The sequence below is a fragment of the Protopterus annectens genome, chromosome 14.part0 (assembly GCF_019279795.1).
Source record: "Protopterus annectens isolate FY-2018-M chromosome 14.part0, PAN1.0, whole genome shotgun sequence".
Lineage (NCBI taxonomy): Eukaryota > Metazoa > Chordata > Ceratodontiformes > Protopteridae > Protopterus > Protopterus annectens.
Window position 1 is genome coordinate 622,764,236 of NC_056748.1, and position 25,013 is coordinate 622,789,248.

Sequence of the window (25,013 nt, forward strand, 5' to 3'; positions counted from 1 at the left end):
ACCCCAATTACCTAAGATCTTATTTGCAGACTATAACAAAAGACTAACTTTTTACTCATATAGAAATAATTATAAGCAGAAAAAATAGCAGATAACAGAAGCACAAAACTATATCTGGTCTCATAAAAGGCAAGGGAAAGTCCACCCAAGGCTGTCTCTATCCACTTGCTCCTCAGATAACACTGGGTGGGGGTTGGTGAGTGGGGATTCAAGGAGGAATGAAAATGGACAACACAGATGGAACTAAGAGTTATGTACTTACCATAACTTGGCATGTGTGTTATCCTACATCATCATTCATCACCATAGGGTCAAGGATCCGATATTGTATCTGAGCTGGCAACATACTACAGACAGATCTAAGGCTCTAGCTCTTCCTTCTCCCATGATGCCCTGCTGCCCTCTGAGCTCCAGATTGAGTTTGCTGCAACACAACCCCAAGACTACTCCCACAAGACTGGAGGGAAACTCCAACTACCTCCCTGATCTACAAGGAGGGGGATGGTGGGAGGGAAAAATGTGATGAATGATGAAGTAGGATAACACAGATGCTGAGTTATGGTAAGTACCTAATTCTTAATTGGATGTTATCCAAGTCATCATTCATCACCACAGGATCAGAGTACCCAGCTACCATCACCCTGGGAGGCATCAAGGAAGGACATGCCGGAGCACTGTGGAGCCAAAGGAAGCCCTTCTCCTAGAAATCAGATCAATCTTGTAGCGAGAAATAAATGTGTGAGGGTTAGACCAAGTGGCAGCAGCACAAATGTCATCAACAGAAAGCCTTGCTAAAAAGTCTGAAGAAGTTGCTATAGACCTAGTGGAGTGAGCCTTGACTTTTCTTGGAACCTCAAGGTGGGCAAATTCCTAGACCGTGGAAATACAGCTAGATATCCATTTAGAAATAGTGACCTTAGAAACTGGAAGACCATGTCTGCTAGGGAAGAAGCCACAAAAAGTTGTTCTGACTTGCGAAAACATTTTATCCTATGCAGGTAAAACTGTAACTGTTGGTGATGGTTCACGGTATAAAGGAAGTACTCACCTTTGTTGGGATAGTTGGAGAAGAACACTGGAAGTTGAATACATTGGCTTAGAGAAGATTCAGAAGCAATCTTGGGCAAGAAGGAGGGGGTTCATCTTAATAAAGACTGTCCTTGTGAAAAATCATGTAAGGAGGAGTAATGGTGAGAGCTTGCACTTCTGAGACCCTCTGAGCTGAGGTAATAGCCACCAGGAAACCCGTCTCCCAAGACAGAAACTTGAGATTGCTGGAACTACCAGGCTCAAAGGGACTCCTAGTCAAAGATTGCAAAACCAGCGTGAGGTCCCAAGGAGGGGAAGGATATTTAATCAGTGGACGAGCAGAAAAAAACCTTTTACAAACATTTTACAAAGCCTAGACAAAAAGGTAGGCTCAGAGCTCTCATGAAATTTGGAAACTGCCACCAACTGAAGCTTGATAGTAGAATAACTGGCTTCTGCTTGAAAAAGGGAAGACAAGAACAAAAGAATGTCTGAAACTGAAGCAGAAAAGGTATCCAGATTCCTGCTCTTAGCCCAGATAGAAAACCTTTTCCACTTGCTACTATATACCTTTCTAGTGGAGGGTTTCTGGGAGGTTAGAATGATATGTTTAATGGGCGATGCCAGCCTGGACTGTTTTATGATCACTGGAAATGGAGAAACCATGCTGTTAGACAAAGGGTCCGAAGGTTTGGGAGAGGAAGCCATGATGGGTGGGAAATCAGATCCTGGCGGGGATCCTGTACTCATGACGGGTACTTCAGATGAGACCTGATGACAAGGCCAGAAAGGGGCAATGAGCATCATGGATGTCCTCAGGTGTTGCACTTTCTACAGAACCTTGGGTATTAATGGGACAGGAAGGTAGGCATAAAGGAGATCTGAAGGCCAATGTGGACTAGAGAGTCACTCTGTGACTCCCCCAGAGGGGGGGGGGGATCAGGGTGAAGTACCTGCTGCATTTGTGGTTGGTTGGGGAGGCAAAAAGGCACAGTTGACCCCAAGGGTCAAAAATCTGCTCTATGACAGAAGGCTTGAGGGGCCACTCATGAGGACTCAAGATTGATCTGCTGAGCCTGTCAGCCAATATCCTGAATCCCCGGGTATGTGCATTGCAGTAAGGAAGCAGCAAAAGGATATCGCCCATTCCCACACTCTCATGGCCTCTCTGCACAATGGGTAAGAACATGTTCCCCCTGCTTGTTGACATACCAGACCACAGCCGTGTTGTCTGTCTGAATTGCAATCATCCCTACAGGGAGGCGGTCATGGAAGGCTTGCAATGATAGAAGAACTGCTCTCGTCTCTAGAAGGTTTATATGAAACTTTGTCTCTATTGGAGACCATGTGCCTTGGACAGTCTTCCCCTGAAAATGCCCGCCCCACCCAGCAGGGAGGCATCCATCATCACTGTGGCCATGGGAAGAGGGAGAGAAAAAGGACCTGCCTAGAGAGAGAGATCCTGATATTGAAGCCACCACTGGAGGTGACGTCTGCACACAGGCATCAGTTTTATGGTCATAGACAGGTGATGAAGCAGAGACAACCACTGGACAGCTAAGGTCCACTGTAACATTTGCATTTTGTACCTGGCCAGAGGAGTAAGATGAATGGCTGAGGCCATAAATCTGAGAGCCCGAAGAACTAGGTGAACTGGGCGGGCGGGGCACGATAGGTCTAAGATCTGAGTGACCTGTTCCCGTATCAGCTGAATTCTGCGTAAAGATAAAGCTGCAATCTCTGAAACAGAGTCTAACTGAACTCCTATGAATTCCAACTATTGACTGGGGATCAGAATGGATTTCACAAGGTTGATGGTGATCCCCAACTGATGGATAAGGGGAAGAAAATAATGAATCTCTTGTATCAGTCGATGCCTCAAAGGTGCTGTGAGGAGCCAATCACCAAGGTATGAAAAGACCTGGAGCCCCCTCCAGTTGCAGGTGAGCTGCTTCCACTGACATACATTTGGTAAACATCCAAGAGGCTGTGGTGAGACCAAAGGGTAGTGCTCTGAACTGGTAGTGATTGGCTCCTATACAGAAGCAAAGATGTCTCCTGGAACGCTTGTCTATTTGATGTGATAGTAGGCATCCTGGAGATCTAAACAGCACATCCAAACATCCTTGCATAAAAGGGGCAGAATGGACTGAGCAGTGACCATCCAGAACTTTGATTTCTTTACTGAAAGATTGAGTTCGCTGAGATCCAGAATAAGATGTAGGTGCCCTGTATTTTTTGGCACCAAAAAGAAGCAATAGTAAGTGCCAGATCCGAATTGTCCTGCTGAGACCTCCTGGATTGCTGTTTTTAAAAGAAGTTGTTGAACTTCTTTGAAGGCCAACTCCCTCTGACTGGGTGGAACATCTGGGAGGTAATGTCTTACTGGAGGGTCTTCCAAAAAGGGAATGAAATAGCCCCTGGAAATAATAAATGTTTTAACACCCATTGATCTGAGGTGATGTTTGTCCAGGCTAATGGGTGTATGGAAATGTGACCCCTGACTGCCTCCAGGGCAGAGCAGCCCATAAGTGCTTCAGAAGCACTGATAGGGCTGCTCAGAGAAGGGCTCCCTGGAGCCCTGATTTTGCAGAGCCCCCTGCTTTGGGGGCATCGTCGTCCACTGAAACCTCTCCCTCTGCATCTAGAAGAGGAATCCTCAGGAGCTTTCTGAAAGGGAGACTGTGATGTATGGAACCACATCTTCCTAGTTTCCCACTGGGTCTTACAGAAGGACCTTTGGGGAGCAGAAAGCTTTATCCCTACTGCAGACAGAGCCTTCCATTCATGCTCACTGTGGGTGAAAGTGTCCTTCATGAAAGGTCCAAACAGAGTGGAACCATTAAAGGGGCATTAATAAAGGATATGTTGAAGGGTTCCGCAATCCTGCATAAATGTAACCAGGCATGACGCCTCAAAGAAATGCCTGTACCAGCTGCCCAAGAGTTAGCTTCTGCATCTTTGGAAACTAACCTCATTTAGGAATTTGTGAGGGAAGTCAGAGTGTATAGCTTGGGATACACCTTCTTGAGGTCCTCCACCGGCAACAATTCTGTAAGGGAAGTAGAAACCTCTTGGACCAAATCCCTTTGGAGTTGGATAAAATGTGACAAATAATTTGGTGCTGTCAGTCCAAAGGTAGCTGAGGTGTACACATTTCCCAAAACAGTCCATCTCCCAGGGCTCCCTGTTTGAGGTATGGATTGTGGAGCTCTGTTCTGCTAGCTCCTTTTTAGTGGTGCCGGCAACCACTATGACTGGGACACCTTTGCTCCAGAAGGAATGGTTTGCAGGAGGACTAAGAAACCTTTTGACCCTTTTTGGAACAGGCTCCACCATGTGAGACTCCCATCCAGGCCATTGCTGGTGATGTGATCAGATCTACCAACTCATCAGTGGGAGGGGGACACCCAGGAGGTAGACAGGCCCATCCTGAAGGCCTTCAGAAATACGGACTCCTCCAAAGATGGGGTTTGGGGAGACCATCCACCCTTTTGCTTCAGGAGTTCAAGGATGTCTCCAAAGGAAACACTGTCCGGCAGAGATCTGGGGGACCCATCTTCTTCCTTGAGGTCCGTATCTTTGGTGAGAGACTCCACAGGGGAGTCCAAGTGCCTCCTTTTGCACCTTCTCTTATGATGAACCTCCTCTGCAGGGGGCTCCAGGGAGGACTCAAAAGAAACAGGGACTCCCAGAGGTTGAGGAAACCACCCGAAGGCTCAATCAGGAGGGCTGACCCTGGACAGGATGGGAGGCCTCACCAGCCAAAGGGAGGGACCGGGAGGTGTGGCAGAGGAAGCTCCAGATCTGGTAAAGCTCCTCTCTAACACCTGGAAAGCCAAGGGGCTGGAAGCAGGCCCATCCCCACATCTGAGGGAGAGGTCACCTAGCGAGGAGGAATGAGTCTGGAAACAGCACAGCGACCCGTGGATGATACCTGCCCAGAGGTGTCAAGGGGAAGGGATCTGTCTGAGAAGATGGTACCAGACCCCCCCTGTTGAGCCGGTGTCAACCACACTGATATGGGACTCACCCTACTCCGAGGGTGGGGGAAGAGAATAAGCCAAGAACCACGACTGGGTGAAAAAAGGGAGAATACTCAGCCTCGCCAGAATCTGAATGCTGATGTCCTGGTCCCTAGACTCCGAAGTCACCATTGTTGGATGAGGAGAATGAGAAACCAGGAGGGATAAGGCTCCCCTGGCCAGATGAGCCAGGGAAGCCAGGAGCCCCAATTCTATTTGGTCCTTGAGGAAGCTCATCTTCCTGTCTATATCTGAGAGCAAGAGACACCTCGAAGATCTGGAGGAGGAAGAGGAGTGGGTGGACTTAAAAGAGATCTCCCTGACCTACTACTGTGTTCTTGAGTATGGCTGTGATGTCTCGGAGTGGGCTGCATCTGTTTAGAGGAAGAATTGATGACTACCTCCTCCAAGACCTAAAATAGGATCTGACTATCCCATCACATCTGAAGGCCTAGCAAACACAGCTGATGGAACAGATGAACTGGTCAGATCTGAGGACCTCTGATCTGGAGAGACCCTGGAGCCAAGAGAGAGCTCTGCTACTCTCGGCTCCGAAGACCTTGGATCCAAGATGGAATGGCTGGAATTGGATCTAGAGACTTAGGATCCAACAACCATAGGTTCTTAGATGGAACTGGCTGGAGAAAAGGGGTCTTCCTTTTTGGATTGGAAGAGGAAGCTTTCGAGGGGGAAATGAAGGGCCAAACCCTTTAGTAAGAGTTTATTGCAGCACTCCACTAAAGCCCTGGGGTTGAACATGGCACAAATGTCACACTGAACCTCCAGGTGTGAAGCACCCAATCAATACAAGCACTCCTCGTGTGTGTCAAAATTAGGCATTTTCTGACCACACAAGAAGCATTTCTTAAAGCCAGGCTTGTTAGACATAACTCTAACACTAAAAGAGAGAGAGAAACAAACTATACTACTAAAAACACACCAACAACACTACAGCACTATTGGCGACAAAAAAAAAGGGCACCAAAACCCAATGCACACTAACTAAACTGAAAACTAAGCTAGGGAAAGGGAGGTAATAACTACAGGAACAAAAACTCACAGCCCCAAACTACACTAGCAAAAACTACTCTAACAACTCTACTTAAGGTATGAGAAAAAAGGCAAGAAAGCACTTATCTAGCTAGAGTCAGAGGAACATGTTTCTGCACAGGATAGATGGCAAATGAGATCTGGGGGTCAGAGGACATCATGAGAGGAGGAGGAGCTAGAGCCTTGGATCGGTCTCTAGTCCGATATCAGATCATAGACCTTATGGTGATGAATGATGACTTGCATAACATCAGATGTTATGGTAAAGTACTTAACTTCTTTATCTGATGTCAATTTTCATTCCATCCTCGACTGATGGGAAAAAGTCCTCAGCTACTATAATCCCAGGGTGGCCTCAAGGAAGGATATTCCTGAGTACCACTGAGCCAAAGAATGCCCTACTTCTAGACACTAAGTCTAGCTTGTAATGAGATATGAAGGTGTGAGATGAAGTTCAAGTTGCTGCTGCACAAATATCTTTCATGGAGGCTCTAGAATGAAATACCGATGAATCTTCTATGGATCATGTAGAATGAGCATGCAATTGCTTAGTTAAAGGCAAATGCAATTTATCATAACTGAAAAAAATGCAATTAGTGAGGCATTTGGTTAGGGAAACTCTAGACAATGGTTTGCCCAATTTCTTTTCTGCAAAAAAAAAAAAAAACAACTAGAAGAAAACAGCAACGGTAAACTGAAGCATGACTTGTATCACCATTCAGTAAAATATAATCACATTTATTTTCAAGTAGTATTTTTAACTACACTCAATTAGATCTTAAAAAGGAACACTTTCAGTTATTTACAAAAGGGATGAAATTTGTTCCTAACAGACTGATAAACATAGTTGAATATATAGTTGATTTTAAGAAATATTTAAGGAAAATGAATCTTTGCATACAGTTTGATGGAAAAGAAAAGGGATTGAGTAGTGAGTTCAAAAAAAGAGGTATATACACTCCCCCTATGAACAATACATTGGCAACATTTGAAAAGCTGGTTATAGATGAAATGTATGAATATGCCAATCAATGTAAAAATATTAAAATGAAACACAATTTTGAGTTATATTGAGTACAACCTAATGAATGAACTTAAAAAGAATGGTAATGTGCGAATTATGAAACCTGACAAAGGAGGGGGGGTTGTACTATATGATACCACTGAATACATTAATACAATTAATTATATCCTATTGAATTCTGGGAATTATGAAATTTCTTCTACCAATGAAGTTAACATTGGGTACCGTAAAATTGATATGTTCTTAGAAGAACTTTTCTAGTGTATACTAAGCACTAAAACATACACCCCTTTTATATCAGCTGACATATCATATGTTCACATTCCTGAGATGCTCTATTTATCTTAAAGGCACTACCAATATATAGAAAATATAGAGAATATATATCTATACACATAAAAAACAGTACTATAACACATGTAACATTGTCAATACAAATAAAATATGCTCAATTTATATAAAACATATATACAAATGCATTTAATACATAAAAACATTCAAAAGCAATAACTAAACTCACACAAATTATCTCCTAAGGGGCCTCATCTTTAGTCTAGATTTTAAGGGAATGCACTCATTGAGCCCATGCCCCTCAGTGCTTCTCAATTTGGTGATCCAAATAGCTTCCAAATTCTCTGTTCTGTTGCAAATATCTCCTTGTCTTAAACTTTCTTGCAACAAGCAGATAACCCTGAAACTAAACACATGTGAATCATCTGTGATAGCTACATGTTTGGAAAGGGCATTAGTCTGGCTCCCTTTCCTGATGTTGTAAACATGTTCCCTGATACGTTCTCTAAGATGTCTGTCTGTCTTGCCGATATAGAATTTGGAACATACCACATGTCTGCTGTTACATGTAGCAGAAACATGAAAAAAATATTCCTTACTTTGATCCGGGTGATAGAAGGAATTTCCAATATGTATGTAACTACACCAATTACATGCTCCACATTGAATTGTACCCGTAGATTCACCATGTATTCTATTCTCCTTTGGGTAACATAACCTCCTCTTAATACACTTATCATTCCTGTAACTAAACCTGGGTATAGTATCAACTAGGCATGCTATGGTGTTATCTGTTAATAATACTTGCCAATGTTTCTTAATAATTTCAGTGTACCTGCCAATATCATTAGTGTATTTCAGAGACATTCTCAATTTTGTTTGCTTCATGTTATCTCTAGAATTCTGCGTTGGAGCTCTCTTATTAGAGAAATATGGTTTGGCTTCCAGACCTCGCTTCTGAGTGACTGTGGGTATGTGCTCATTCAGGGTCCTTTCATCATACCCTCTTTCCCTCAAGAACCCAACGACTCTAGCCATCTCATTATTAAAATCTGCATCTCTAACATTTAATCTAGAGGCCCTCATAGCCTGGTTAGTGACAACATTCTTAAAAACATGGGGTGGATGTGCACTACTCCTGTGAAGGAGGTGATTCACATGACAATCCTTCCTATATAGTTTGGTGTAAATAGACCCATTTGTAGCTCTCACAACTACTACATCTAAAAACTCTAATTCTTGATGTGACACTCTATACGTAAAGCGTAAAAACTCTGTGGATCCATTAATAAAACTTAAAAATTTATTGAGACTGTCAACATCTCCCTCCCAAAGGATAAAAACATCATCCACAAATCTATGATAGAAACGTATATGTTCTTTAAAAGGACCTGCGAACACATACTCCTCTTCCCAAGTAACCATTACTGCATTGGCGTAGCTCTTGGCACAAGAAGTGCCCATAGCTACGCCATTGCATTGTCTAAACATCTGGTGTCCAAAAAGAAAAACATTGTGATCCAACACTAACGTCAACAATTCAATCAACAAACTAACTAATTCAGTTAACAGATCTGAATAATCAGATGTCATCCTCGCTGCTCTTATATATGTCCTTTTATAATACTTCTTTTTTGGGAGTAAGGATGGCAACTATTATATTGTAAATAAGAGTTGCTAAATGTACTTTTTCTATATATTTTAGATTTAAACTTTCCATTCTCCACATTAATATATGTGTCGAGGTATGATGTAGATTCAGATTCTGTACTGAACGTAAAACTCAAGAATTTATTTCTGGTATTCAAATATTTCATAAATTCACATAATTTAGTCTCTCCACCCTTCTAAATAATAAATATGTCGTCCAAAAATCGCGTGTAAAGATTAATATAATTATTCCATTCAGTCTCCAATATATGTTCTGTTTCCCAACCTAACAAAAATAAATTTGCAAATATGGGAGCACAAGCTGCTCCCATAGCTACACCTTTACTTTGTCTATAGTATTCCCCCTCAAACAGCACATAGTGGTGTATTAACACTACTTCCATAAATTCTATAAGTAGGGATTTTTTGTCCCATCCTAAAGTGCTATATTTGTCTATACTGTTAATGAATCTTCTCATTCCTTCTTCCTGGGGAATGCTAGAAAACAGATCCACTACATCAATGGTGACTAACAAATACCAGGCGTAATCAGTTCCGGTGTAAGTCTTCTTAAAAAGTCCCAGGAATCAACCAGTAAATGTGTTGTAACTTTGTATATGGGTTTTAACCATTTATCTATGACTGATCCAAAAGGAAAAGTTTTGGACTTGTTTCCAGATATAATAGGACGGAAGGGGGGATCCATGACATTTTTATGTACCTTGGGGATCCCAACTATAGTACTGATAATGGGAAACTCTACTTTTAAATAATCGTACAAGTCCACATCTATCCTTTCATCTAACAAAAGTTATCAGCAACTAAATAGTTAATTTGTTGCTGTTTTAATCTGTTTATGATGTCAAGCAACTAGGGGGCATTTTTTGCTGAATTGATTTGCTACAACAAATATTTGAATTTAATTAGGGGGAGGTGTTATGTATAAATGGAAATGTTTGGCAGTTTATGCACTTTTATTTGTAAATGGTCTGATGAAGCCACATTTTGTGGTGAAAGCACTTACCTACTTGAAAATAAATGTTATTTTATTTTACTAAATGGTGATACAAGTTGTGCTTCAGTTTACCATTGCTGTTTTCTTCTGTTTTACCTACATTTTACAATGGGGACTGTTTGCCTACTGGGGAACATTCTTTCTTGGAAAAGAAACAACTAACTGATATGATTTTTTTTTTATTTCAAATTATTGTTTTTTATTTATATAAAAAAGAATCAGTTAATATCACTCAGAAAAACAACATAAATATATAACAATATGAAAAAAGCAAACCACCATTCAAAAAACACAACAAAACTAATTACAAAGGTGTCTATTATATAAATAACATATTAGAATACCATGAATTAGCTAATAAGCCAGATGTATAACCATTTATCTAAAAATTATTTTAAGCACTTCCATATATTGTATGAGGAAGTGACCCTCAGAGTATTTGACTTAATGTTCACAAGTTCCTGATGACTTCTTTCAAGGTATTAGAGAACTTGTTAAAAGAGGAAGCAGAATCATTCTTCCATTTTTTATTACTTATCTTGCAACAGTTAGTATGCTCCATAAAAGGGGATATTTCATTTTCCCAACACAATATTAAATCTAATATTAAATAATGCTTTGTTTTGGTATTTACAAGATTATTTTCTAAATAATACAAATCATAAAATTAATTCCTCTTATATCTCTATCTTAATAAAATTTTTGAGAAATTTCATCTATAAATATCCAATGTATAAAGCATGCTTTCCCCCCTTATTTTTCCAATGACTTTCATACAAAATACTATTTCTACTTGAAACTTACGTGCAACACATATTTCTAAAGAAAATAATTTAGTATATTGGTTCCAGCTAATGGATAATGAGAAATTATATTCTGCTCAAAACATAATTAATTAATAAATATGATTTGGGGAAAGACATTTAGTTGAAATTGCAAAATTGTAGACAATGTGTAGAAAATACAATTAATTTAATGCAATCTAGCTTAAGAGTATCTACTCCCAAGGTAACTGTTTTATTTTACTTTTTGGTACAACAGAAGATTACAGGGAAGGGTCTTTTGTCTATACAGTGATTAAAAAAGAGCTGGAATTTGTTAAGGAAAGCTATTGGAATGATTTTAAATTTATAAATAATGAAACTTCTAATGATGAAGATAAAAACATTATTTTGTTTTCATCTAAGCAAACTACAAGGTTCATCTAAGTGGAGATTATTTTCATGGAGATTTTTGCATAGATCTTTTTTTACACCGATTAGAATTGAACCAATGTTCAATATTAGAACTGCATGTTGGAGATGTAAGTTAGATATTAAAGCTGATTGGCATCATATCTTCTTTGGTTGTGACATACACGAAACATAATGGGATGACATTTAATATATTTTTCTCTGATAAATTTTCTTTAAATCTTTGTTTTTGTTCAGTACTCTAATTCCTAACTGATCTGATTTTCTGAAGTCCTTTGTTCTGTGTAAGTAAAACCACAATTGCCTATACACATCTAGTGACTGCAACAAATATTCATCTTTGTATAATTTGGGAAGAACGCTGGAAGGTTGATAGGTTAATGTTAAATTCTGATACAACTCTGGGCAAAAAGGCTGCATTAATTTGCAATATAACTCTATTTAAAATTAGGTATGGAGGCTTCACCGATAAAGCCTGAATTTCTAAATTTTTTCTGTCCAAAGTAATGGCCACCAAAAACTAAGTCTTCCAAGATAGAAATTTGAGATGACAAGTATTTGCAGGTTTGAAGGATGGAAGAACCAACCCTTGCAGTGCCAGAGTTGTCCCATGGTGTAGGATCTTTAACTGGAGATCTCAACAAAAGTGTTCCAAGCAGAAAGGTCTTACAAAGTTTATCTGAAGCAAGGAAAGAGCCATCAAGACCAACATGGAAATTGGAAATTGCTGCTAATTGAACCTTTACTGTGGAAGAACTGTCTCCTTGATCAAAAAGTAACCACAAATAATCCAGGATAGTGTGAATCGGTGAAGAAAATGGATCCACATCATTTTCAAGTGCCCAATGCACAAATCTTTTCCAATTGCTAGCATAAGTTTTCCTCATAGATGGTTTGAGGGAAGGTAATAGAATTCATTAAGCTGGGCAGGAGAGCATAGGTTGTCTGGCTATTACTGGAAATGGAGAGACCAGGCTGTCAGCTTGAGCTTTGGAAGACCCGGATATACCATTTCTGCTGGGTGAGACAAAGTCTGGAACTGGATCCAGAATCCAGGGTTGATGGATCAAATGAGGCCACAAGAAGGGGAACCAAATCTGTTGAGGCCAAAAGGAGCAATAAGAATGACCTTACTCTTCAACCTGGCAGCTCTCTGAAGGAATTTTGATATCAGAAGGATCAAAGGATAAGCATACAGTAATCTGGGGGCCAATCATGAATTACAGCATCCCTTAGGGACTCCCCTGAGGGGGGATAAGGGCAAAGTAGCTGCTGCACTTGTTGTTTAGGGGAGATGCAAAGAGATTGCAGCAAGACTGCCCCCATTTGCAGAAAATCATGTCCACCAGTTTCCAGTTGAGGGACCATTCATGAGGTAACAAAATGGCCTGCTTAGTTTTTCAACTAGCACGTTGGTCTTCCCCAGAATATGCACTGCTAAGAGAAAGCAGTTGGAAGAAATTGCCCATTGCCACACTCATATAGTGCTTCTCGATACAGGGGGCATGATTTGATTCCGCCTTGTTTGTTGATGTACCAAACCACTGACATGTTGTCTGTTTGTATTGCAATTGTTCCTGGCAGGAGAGCATCCTGAAAGGCTTGCAATGCTAAAAGCACTGTTTTCAACTCCAGAATGTTGACATGCAAATTGGCCTCTTTGGGGTACCATATGTCTTGGACCATCTTTGCCAGGTAATGTCCCCCTCCCCAGCTGGGAAGCATCTGTGGTCACTATGGCTATGGGGTGAGAAGGGACAAACAGATGGTCGTGTAGTAGTTCTGACTGGGTCCACCACATCAGGTCTTTTTTGCACAATTTGGTGATCTGAATTGGGGCTGATAGGGGAAGCTGACATATTGACCATTGAGATACCAACATCCATTAAAAAATCCTCATGTGAAATCTGGCCAGCAGAACAAGGGATATGGCTGCCACCACAGATCCTAGTGCTTGTAGGACCAGACAAGCTGGGACTGTGGTACTGCAGAGTATCTTGTTGACTTGTGATTTCAAAGTTTGAACTCTGGAAAGGGGAATAGAAGCTATTGCTGACCTTGTGTTGAGTAGTTCTCCTATAAATTCCATAGTTTGAGATGGTTGCAGATGAGACTTTGAAATTTATGGTTACGCCTGAGCACAAATTTGGATTACATTTTCTCTTGCCATGGCGAGTTGATGCCTGGTTTGGGAGGAGATGAGCCAGTTGTCTAAGTAAGGAAACACCCAGAATCCATGAGTCTGAAGTGAGCTGCTGCCACTGCCATAACATTTGGTGAACACCCTGGCGGCTAAGCTGAGACCAAAGGGCAGTGCTCTGAACTGGTAATGACTGGCCCCTAGCTGGAAGCATAAGAATTTCCTAGATCATATGTTCATTTTTATGTGATAGTACACATCCTGGAGATCTGTTGAGCACATTCAATCATCTTTTTCCAGAAAAGGAAGAATCAATTGAACCATGACCATTAGGAACTTTGGTTTCCAAACAAAGTTGTTCAGACCACTGAGATCCAGATATGGTCTCCAGTCCCCTGTTTTCTTAGACACTAAAAAGAATCCTGAGTAAGTTACAGATCCTTTCAGGTCTGGGAGGATGTCTTGGATGACTCTTTTGTTTAGCAGCTTTTGTATTGGAATTGCTGCTTGTTCCCTCTGATTGGGTGTAACATTGGGAATTTTCCTGGAATTTAGAGGACAAAGGGAAAATGGAATTATATAACCTCTGGATACGATCCTCTGTACCCAAGTGTCTTTTGTTATTTCTAGGCAGGCTCTCCAGTGTAGGGACAAATGACCCCTGATTGCCTCAAGAGGGGGACAGTTGAGCCTCCTTTCAGGAGCGCCGGAAGGGTTTGCCAAAGAAAGGTTCTCTGGACCCCTGATGCTGTGGGCCTCCTCTGCCATGAGGGCAGCATCTATAGTCATTTGAACTCTCCCCTCTGCCTCTGGGGGAACATCTTCCATGTGTGTCCTGGAAAAAAAAATTGTGATTTCCTGAACCACATCTTTCCACCACCTTGATGATTCCTTGAAAAGTATTTTTGGGGGAGGGGGTGGAAAAACATATGCCCACGGCAGAAATGCTCTTTCCATCCCTCTCACACCTGGACAATGTATCTCTCACCTTGGGATCAAAAAGAGAGGTGCCGTCAAAGGAAGCACTGATGAACATATACTTATAAGGCTCCGCAAAATTGCACAAATGCATCCAGGCATGTCTCCTAATGGCTACACCTGAACACACTGCCCTTGACGTTCCTTCTGCCACATTAGAAATAAGCCTTATGGAGAAATTGATTGTAGGGTCGCCAGCTGAGAAGTGACGGAATCTTTCACCTCTTCAGATACGGTTCCTGTGAGAGCACCTGAAAGTTCCTTAATCAGATGCCTCTGAAGACTAGTAAAATGTGCCATCTAATTCAGAGACTTTAAAGCAAAGGTCGCTGAAGCAAAGAAGTGCTTCCCAAATCTGTCCATCACCTGCAACTCATTGTCAGGAGGATAGACAGACACTTCTGTCAGAAACCTCCTTTCTAGTGGCTGCTGCCATGCCATCAACAGGTGGACCTTTCAAACAAAACTGTTTAGACTCTGGAGGAGTCACAATTTTATCCGACTTTTTGGGACCAAATCCACAAGCTCATCAGCAGATGGCAGCAACCCTGGTAGTAGACAGACTGGTATCAAAAGCCTCCAGTAGTACAAATTCCTATGGTGAAGGGTTTTGCTGGATTTCCAGCCACCTCTCTGTTTCAGGATTTCCAGGATGACTATGAATGAGACATCCTTAGAAGGTGACAGTGGGGACCCTTTGCCCTCATCAAAATCCGTCTCCTTGGTGATTGATTCAGGGGAATCAATATGCTTCCTCTTGCATGTCCTCTTCTTAGGGATCTCCTCAGTGGGGTACTCTGGTGAGGTATCAGGAGAGGAGAGGATACCCTATTGGGAAGCCTATGTTTATGGTATTGACTGTCCCTGTAGAGAGGATAGCTGACACTGTAAGAGCAAAGGTGAAACAGATGAGGACATGGGATCTGAAGTGGAAGGCATCACTTGAGTCTGAGGTGCAGAAAAAGCTCTCTCCAAAACCCTAAAGGCAGACCATCCCAGAGATGCATAAGGACACAGATCTGAAAGGCCAAGCCTCTGATCCACAGTCCCACCCTGCCCAGAGGACAGCTGCCCAGAGGCCGAAGTCAGACCCAAACTGACCATCCCTGAGGCTCTGAGATGGCTCTGAAAACCTCAGAGTCAACTGTAGCACCTTGGACCTGACAGGGTAGAATTGGCTCCAGATCTAATTGAACCAAAGAGCTCAGAGGAAGTCTCGGATCCCAAAATTTCAGAATCCTCTGATCCAAAAGAAGTGTTGCTGGATGATTCAGATCCAAGGGCTCTGAAACCTGGATAGGAGTCAAAGGAGGAATTGGTAGAGGAGGAGTGGATGCATGGGCTTCCCGACCCGATGGGGTAGGAGTCAAGACAAGAGCATCTTTATCACTAGCCTCTCTATGTCTTCTTCCATGACACTTCTGGATGAACAGGTGGGTAGAGCCAACAGAATCCTTGATCTTTCTAAAAAGGGAGAAGGTACTCTGGATGGAATTGAGTCCACAGAAGTAGAGTACCTCATCCTAAGCAGAATAGTATCTGATCTGAGTTCTTTAGATCTGATGAATCTTTGCTCATCAGAGACTTTAGATCTGAAGAAGCCATCAGATCCAAGGACTTGAATTTGGGCTTAGTAGAATCTGACAAAAGAATTGAATCCGATAATTTTTGTCTCTTCTTTGAATGATTCAAAAATACAATAGGATCTGAAAAAGTTCTGTGTGTTGATCTTTCTAAGGACTTACAGGATACTGAAGAAGTGCTCGGAGAAGTAATAGCTGTCTTTTTAGGTTTCTCTTTGGAAGATCCAGATATAGCTTTGTCAAAGGAAGAAGGCAAAAGTCCCTTTAGAATAAATTTGTTTCTGTGATCTACCAATGCCTTAGGGTTGAAAACAAAGCAGATCGAGCAATTCTCCTGGAGGCAGAGAGGTCCCAAGCAAAAAACACACAAGGTGTGCAAGTCAGACATAGAGATCTTCTGACCACATTTCCCACGTTTTTTTTTAACCCAGCTGGGCTCTTGTCTTTGTCAGCCATCACTACAAAAGAGAAGACCAGCACAACCAAAACAACTACCAAAGCAGAAATACAATATCTAACACAAAAAACTTTTTTGTTGTTGTTAAACAAAAGTAATGGGAAATACAGCGAATGGTAAAGGGAAGGAAAAAGGCAGCAACTTTCTGGAAGGTAAGGGAGAAAATGAACAGTAGACAGAAAAACAATCTACAAACAATTATAAGAAGCAGAGACAAATTTAAGTTTTTAAACTGGTTACTTATCACACAAGCTCGAGAGAACAACAGACCATGGCTTTTTGTTGGAAGTGGCAAATGAGATCTGAGGTAATGAGGGTGGTGCATTCTGGGTAAGGAGACGCTCGAGAGTTCAAGGTTGCCACGAGGTTTTACAGCAGCAGAGTCAGATCTGAAAACTCGAATCCGAACCCTTCAGTCGAGGAGAGAAGGAAAATTGACAGCAACAGATCGATTTATGCACTTAATGACAACAGACAATAAAAGGAGAGGGGGAGAGAATTTTATGCTCAAATTAGCATAAGGGGCAGACAACAGAGTCACTGGGTTGAAGAACACAACAATAACAGGGAGGAAGGTGATGAATTTTTCATACACTTAGCTCTGTTGTTGAATAACTTTGAAATGGCAAAAGCTAGATATTTAGGCTTGATAAATTCTCTTAGATCTGTCAACAGGCAATATAGCAGTCACACCTCCACCCAGAAAATAATCACAATTTATACAACTTCACTTGGCATTCAAGTCTTTCTCAATATAAAACCATGATTTAATTGAAAAAGAGAGTGCCTTCTCACTTTTTAGAAAGGTATAATTCTGGGTGATGTATGATGCTGCTCAGGGCTAGGGTCATACCCGCTTGGCTACATAATCCAAGAGCTCCTCCATGTCTCTTTTCACATAGTCCAGGGAGGTATGTCTCAGCTCATAGGTTCATAGATTAGTACTAAGCTAACTGCCCATGCGAGCCATTTTAAGCCTAGCCAATTATCCCTTGTGAGACTCAAACCCTGCACCTTGTGTTTGTAAGGCAAACACCTTAACCATTAGGCCACCCTCCCAACCCGGTGATTGATTCACACCCAGATTTGCTCTGAGCTATTGCACAATTGTACCTCCTATACCAAGCCAACAGATATTGCCAATATACTGGCCAACAGATTCAGTGCCAACTTTACCCCTCTCCCCCCACCAAAGGACCAATCACAATACCAGTAGATTGCCAGGCACCCAGTATTACTGTTGCACAGGTTAAAACAGCACTCTCCAAGGTCAAGAATACAGCTTCTATGGGACCCGACAATATCCCTGGCTGTGTTCTACATGAACTACAGAGTGAACTGGCACCTCACCTGTGTGCCTGTTCAATCACAGCCTCACTTCAAGCTTTGTCCCTACCAAACGGTGCACTGCTACAGTCATCATCTCCACAAAGGAGGAGTGACTGCAGACCCTGGGAACTCTCGCCCCATTAGCCTGATGAGTCTCATATGCAAAGCTATGGAATGCATCATCATGGATCTATTAAACAAGGATATATGGGAATCTCCAAACTCTGGATTCTACACAGTATGGTTTTGTGAAGGGTAGATCATGCTTGCTCAACTTGGTTGACTTCTTCAAGTCAGTCACCAGAGCTATGGCTGAAGGCACGGTGGTTCATACAGCCTACCCTGATCTGGCCAAGGCCTTTGATACCATTCCCCGCTCAGGAATCATAGAAAAACTCACTAAGCTAGGCATCAACCCCTATATCACTAGGTGAGTTGCAAACTGGCTCACAGATATAACCCAGAGTGTGAAAGTAGCTGACTCCAAGTTAGACTGCAGACAAGTCATGAGTGGAGTCCCACAGGGTTCGGTCCTGGGTCCTCTCCTGTTTGGTATCTACTTCTCCGAAGTCCAGGCCAACACGAAGGGACTATGGCTGACAAAGTTCACAGATGATTGCAAGTTGGGAGCTATTATTAACACCCCAAGTGATGTTGACATCCTACAGGAAGGCCTCACTGAGACCAATGACAGGTGTCAGAACCATGGCCTTAAGCTAAATGCCAAAAAATGTTGTCATCCCCCTTGGGAAAAACCTGGTTCCCTTGAATTACCACATCAATGGTAGTCCACCGAACACAGAAGGTGTTATGAGATCTGGGAACACAAGTTGACAGCAACCTCTCTTTTGACCACTATATTGCCAATGTGGTCAGAAAGTTCTTCTATGTGGCACATCTCATTACTAAGGGTTTTGCATCCAGGAAGAAAGAGGTCATTGTCTCCCACTACTCTTCCCTCATTAGGCCATTCATTGAATACAATGCCCCATTTGGCATGTACCTCACTAGACACCTGCAACAACTGGAGAGGCCACAAAAGTACCTCACAAAGAGGATCCTAGACCTTAAACACTTGTCCTATATGGACAGACTCAAAAACTCCAACTATTCTCTGTCTCATATCGCCTACTTAGAGGCGATCTCTGCTTGATTTACAAAGCCATGTCTGACTCAGCTCTGTTAGAAATGCTACATCTAATGAAATCCCAATCTCTCCACACCACATGCTCCAGAGACCTCAATCTCATTACCACAATCAACAGAACATGCTGGAAGGACAGGTTCATAAGCCAGAGACTGCCCATGCTTTGGAATAGACTTCCCATACATGTCAAGCAGATCACCTCACTGGCCCTCTCTTCAAGAGAAATCTTGCTGAGTGGATGGGAAATAGAAAATTCACCCCGGGGATCACTCCAGTGGCTCTACTCGACAGAGGCACTGGGAACTATGATTGGGTAGCACAACGCCAGGGTAATCCTATGGGCTAGGCTTGTAAAGACTCCAGGGCCATTAGCCTAGTACACACCTATGAACCTAAAAGTTAGACCATTTAAAATGGTGCAAGTAGTGCAGCTATTTACTGGAATTACTGAATACAGGGCAAACATCTTTAAAACACTTTACCCAGATGATATAGTACATTTTATATCTGAATGTCCTTCTGTTACTCAGGGAACTAAGTAAAATATACTATGCCAGGAATTTCCTTTGAAAGACTGTGCATGATCAGGTCCAAGGGAAACTATCTCACTCTGCCTTTCAGAGCTCTTAATAAAAACTGTAAATACATTCTCTTTGTAAATTCAAATACAAAATGCACCCATGACTGCTATTCTATCTATACAAATTTTACTACAGCTGAGTGCTGAATCTGACCTCACTACACTCTTCTAGTCAGTACACCGAATCTTGAGTATGGTATTTTACCACTAACAAAACAAGTTGATACTTCTGATATAATGGCAATTTGAAGCAGCTATATTCTGAATCTTCCACATTCACCACCCTGAAAAGACATAACATACTCAATTCTGTCACTGTGAAATTACTGTGTATGGATGTGTCTAAGACACAGTGGGCAGGATTCACGAAGGCTTGCACGGAGTCTGAGTAGTGTAAGACTCCATGCAGCCTTCGTGATCCAGGAACAGCCCTAAATTTTGTGTAAGAGACCAGCTAAAACGTCTCTTACACGGAGTGGGCGTGGATATGCTAATCACCTCACTTGCAGCCCAAAGGCATGCAAATGAGGTAGATTAGCTATCCAGGAAGCCCAAAGCAGCCTGTGTAAGAGCCGTTTTAGCTGCAGAAATGTACTCAGTTGACAACTGAGTACTTTTCTGCAAACAACACAATGGAGCCATGTCAACTCCAAATAAAGGGTGCATATGTGTCAGGCAGCATGCCAATGGCCAAATATGTGGCCATTGGTAATGTACCCCGATGCAAATATGAAAAATAAATATTTTTTTTTCGGCACTCGCCGATGTTTAAACGCAGCGCAGCCCCGTGCAAACGGGTTGAGCTGTATAAAACATAAAAATGAAGGTTATAAACCCGCAAATGTGGGTTTTATGCAATACATGGATTTACAATGCAGGGACCAGCAGACCAAAAACAACATGGCCACCGTTTAGTGGTTGCTAAGGGGGGAAGCTGAGTCTAAGACATGTAACTAAGCATTAGTAGGCAATCTGATGTAAATGAGTGTTAGGATACTGAATTCCACTGTCACATAGCAAATGAGCACATTCTGAGTAGTGTAAGAGATACATAAGGGGGAGGAATAGAGTAGGAGATAGGTGACATCACAGGGGGGAATGGTAGAAAGAAATGCAGTTCATTGGAGGTCAGTGTTACATGACAGATGTCAGACACATTTCATGGAAAGAAGAGTGCCACAACATAAGCATGGGAAAGTCAAGAAATGGAAGGTGTACACTGTTGCTTACACCAAAGTTTCTTGCTGGGCGTGTATGCGCACGTGTGCATGCCATGAAGCACAAGTAGGGCAGTGTGCGCGCGTGTAAGGCAGACTGAGCATGTGGGAGCCTGTTGGTAGACTTGTAACACTGTTTGCGCTGGTGTGTGTGTGTTTTAACCCGAATAAGCAGATTCTGAACCATGTAAGCATGTGTGTGCGCGTGTAAGCCACTGTGAGCGTGTTTCTGCTGGTATGCATGTTGCTCCCCCCTGAGGAAACAGAAAGGAAAAAGGAAGCAACAGAATTAGTAGGAAGCTAGCAGGGAATACTGCTGGAGCTAGCAGGTGAAAACAATTAGAAGCAGGCAATTACACAGGCAGAATAGTAGCTCAGCCAAGCACTTAAAACTCTGCAAACAGCAGTGCAGGATGTTCCTCTCAAGAGACACTGCAAGATAGGAGTAAGCTATTAGAAGTGAAAACTGAAAAAGCTGAACTCAGAGCAGAAATGCTAGGGGCTGCCATAGCTGTCATAAGGAGACATAGGCTACTTGCTGAGGGTGGTGACAATGCAGATGGTGCCAGACAACCCACAGTGAGCAGACGGAGAAGAGTGTACAGGCCCAGGGTCACCTACCACGGGTTACATGAGCTGGAGATAGTAGAGCGCTATAAAGTGGACAGAGACCTCCTGCAGCAAATTGTCGAGCTGTGCAGGCCACGCCTCACACACAGAACCAACAGAGGGGAACCCATCCCAGTGGAAACCAAGGTATGTGTTGGCATAAGAATACTAGCAACAGGTACCTTCCAGAGACCAACTGGTGATATGATGGGGATATCACAGGCATCAGCCTCCAGGGTACTGCACCAGTTCCTGGATGCCATATCAGCACATGTCGGTGATCATGTATATTTCCCCAATGCCCATGAGGTATTGGTCAGCAATATGCGTCTCTTCCAGCAAACAAATAGCGGAATACCCTGAGGTAGTGGGTGCAATAGACTGCACACACATACGCATCAAAGCACCAGCTGGTGAGCGGGGTAGGGCCTACATTAACCACAAGGGCTTCCCCTCCATCAACTTCCAGGTCTTGTGTGATGCCCAGGGCATAATAATGAATGTGTGTGCTGGCTACCATGATTCCCATATCTGGCATTTGACGCAGCTGTACCAGACATTTGCCAATGGGGACATCCCACATGGACAACTAGTGGGGGATGCAGGTTATGCACTGGAGCCGTGGCTGATGACACCCATCAGAAATGCACACACACCTGAACAGGAACGCCATAATGAGGCACATGCACAAACACGTAATGTAATAGAGTGTGTGTTTGGGCTTCTCAAGTCACGGTTCCGGTGTCTGGACACATCTGGTGGAGCCTTGCAGTACTCACCAACTACATGTACCCAAATTGTCATGGTATGTGCTATGCTACATAATATGATCTTGCAAAAACAGCTGCAGCAGGACCAGCATAGGGCCGGGCCAAACAGCCCCCCACCATTGCCAAGGCCATCACAGACAGAGCGTGACTCGGAGGAGGAACAACCTGAGCCTGCCCCAGTAGGCAGAAGTAGGCGTGCCCAGTATGCCCTGGCCTTGGCAAAGAGGCAATGCATAGCACATACACTGGCTCAGTAGGAACCCTGGGAATGATACCCCTCTCTGACTCACTCATATAATAACAGGGATGCCTAAAATGACATAACCTGCTCTCAAACATGTACAGGGAGTGTAGTATGTGCATCCGACAGGGGCAGCCCTGCAGCACCACCTGAGGCATGAATGCCATGTGTTAAGCAATGTAACACCATGTAGTATATGCACACTTGATGACCCTGACTAACATCCTACCCTCACCAAGCATGATGCCACAATATGACGATGAAATGATCAAGTGCAATAATTGGCTGAAGTATTGCAGTTAGTCAAAGGGGATCCAATGTGTGCCAGCCTGGGATGACATGCTGAGCATGACATGATGCTCCACCTGCTAGGGGTGGCGTGCACCTATCAGTCCAGGCCTTATGGATACTGGCAAAGGCTACTGTTACCCACAGCGTGCCCTGAATAGGTAAGGCCCAAAACACAAACCCACCTCCATAGGTATCACAAGGGATAAGAACCTAGATGTAATGCTACCCAATGCCAGAAGTCTAAACAGCAAGATGCATGCAGTCTAAACTCCCCCAGTATGGAGAATGTTGATATCTGTCCTGTAATAGAAAACTGGGTCAAGGCTCACAACAGCACCATAACACTACCAGGTTACACCTCATACTGTGCTGTACAGCCTCAAAACATGGAATAAGCTACAAAAGGAGGGCGACTAGCAATAATTGTCAAGGATAACCACACACCCATGTTGGTACCACAACAAGAAGCAGCATGGACTAGCCATGGTCAAGTAACAGTGGCTAAAACTGCCTCCCAGTTTATAGCTTGCTACAGACTACCGTCCTAACACCAGGAACTGCACCTGGCCTATGTTGGAATACATGAATATATCAAGCCCTCCAAACCACATTATATTGTGTGACTGAAAATACCCAGACATAGACTGGGAGAATTATACTAGCTCCAACACTGTAGGACAAAAGTTCCTAGAATCCATAAACCAAAATGCCCAGGAACAATGTACCACTCCCACAAGAGGGGTAAGCATACTGGATGTGATAATTAGCAATATGGGTACTGGATGGCAAGATGAGAAGTGTATCCCTCATTGGTAAGATCAGACCATAGAGTAATCACACTGGATATACACATCCTGACCACAGTCCCTGGCCAGAAAACCACAGTGAAAAACATGTGTAAAGCAAAAGTTGCACTCGTCCAAACTGATGTGGAATCCATTAAAGGCCCTGTGTAGGTGCAAAATATGGGCCACACCTCAGAACCTGTTATACAGGCATTCCATGAACACTGCCAGGAATGCTTGGATTATGCAATCCCAAATAAAACCAAGACACAATGCCATACATGCAGGCAGCTGGCATGGTGGACTCCAGCCATTACCAAACCATGCAAGAGAATGAGGAAGCTACTACATGATACAGCAAACATAAAAAGGGAAGTAATCACTGATCAGTAGTATGACAATAAAATATGTCCACACATAAATTCACTAAGGTCAGCTACAACAAGTTGAATCTGTGAATCAATGTTACACCTGCCCCAAGTACACAGACAACCCTGAACCCCCCCCCCCGCCAAGAAATACAAATATATGTGAGAGATGCAACCATTTATCCAAAACGGAGGCTGAGCTCCCTTAACTCAGTACTGTCAAAACTAGTCAGGAGGAGAAGGTAACCACACACACCACAAACCCAGTCCCACATAGACCTATCACAACTGCAAACCAAAGACAAACACAGAAAAACATTCCCAGAGGCCCTAATTACAAATGCACCACACCAACAGAGGCCTCCAAAGCAGACATCCAAGCAACTACAACCTCCAAACATAGCACATGCAACACATAGTACACAAAGCTGGTGTGCCAAACAGTCACAAGCCAGAAGGAGAAACAACATGCCTGATACAGTTGTAATAGGTGAATCCATAGACACACACTCTGCTGTCCTGCTCACCAGACTGAACAAGGGAAAGGGTACAGTAAGCTGCCTGTAGGCTGCTACAATACGCCACATAACACAAGTACACAGGTCACCCCAAAGCAAGTAGAAATATGATGCAGTCATTGTCCATGTTGGCGTGAATGACCTGAGATGTACCTCCCTGGACTACATGAAAAGAGACATAGATGAGCTCTCCGATTATGTAGTCCAGGCCGGTATGACACTGACCATTTGCAGCATCCTACCCTCACCAAGAATGATGCCACAGAACACAGAATGATCAGCTTTAACAAGTGGCACAAGTACTGGTGTCATTCCAAGGGGATCCAATGTCTGTCTGCTTGGGATGTCATGCTTGACAAGCCACGCTGCTGTTCCAGGGATGGCTTGCACCTGTTACCCCTGGGCGTCTAGATATTGGATAAGGCTTTTGCCACCTCCATAGAGCCTTTCATAGGCAAGGCTGAAAAGACTAACCCACCACCCTAGAAAACATAAGTGGAAAGAAACAGAAGGGTAATGCTGACCAATGCCAGACGTGTAAACCTCAATATGCATGCTCCCGAGGCCCTCCCCAGTATGGAGAACATTGATGTCCGTGCAGTGACAGAAACCTGCAGCAAGCCTCCTGACAGCACACCAGCACTACCAGGTTATACCTCATATCATGTGTTATGGCCCCAAAACATGGACCAAAACATGAAAGTAGGGGGAGTATCCATATTC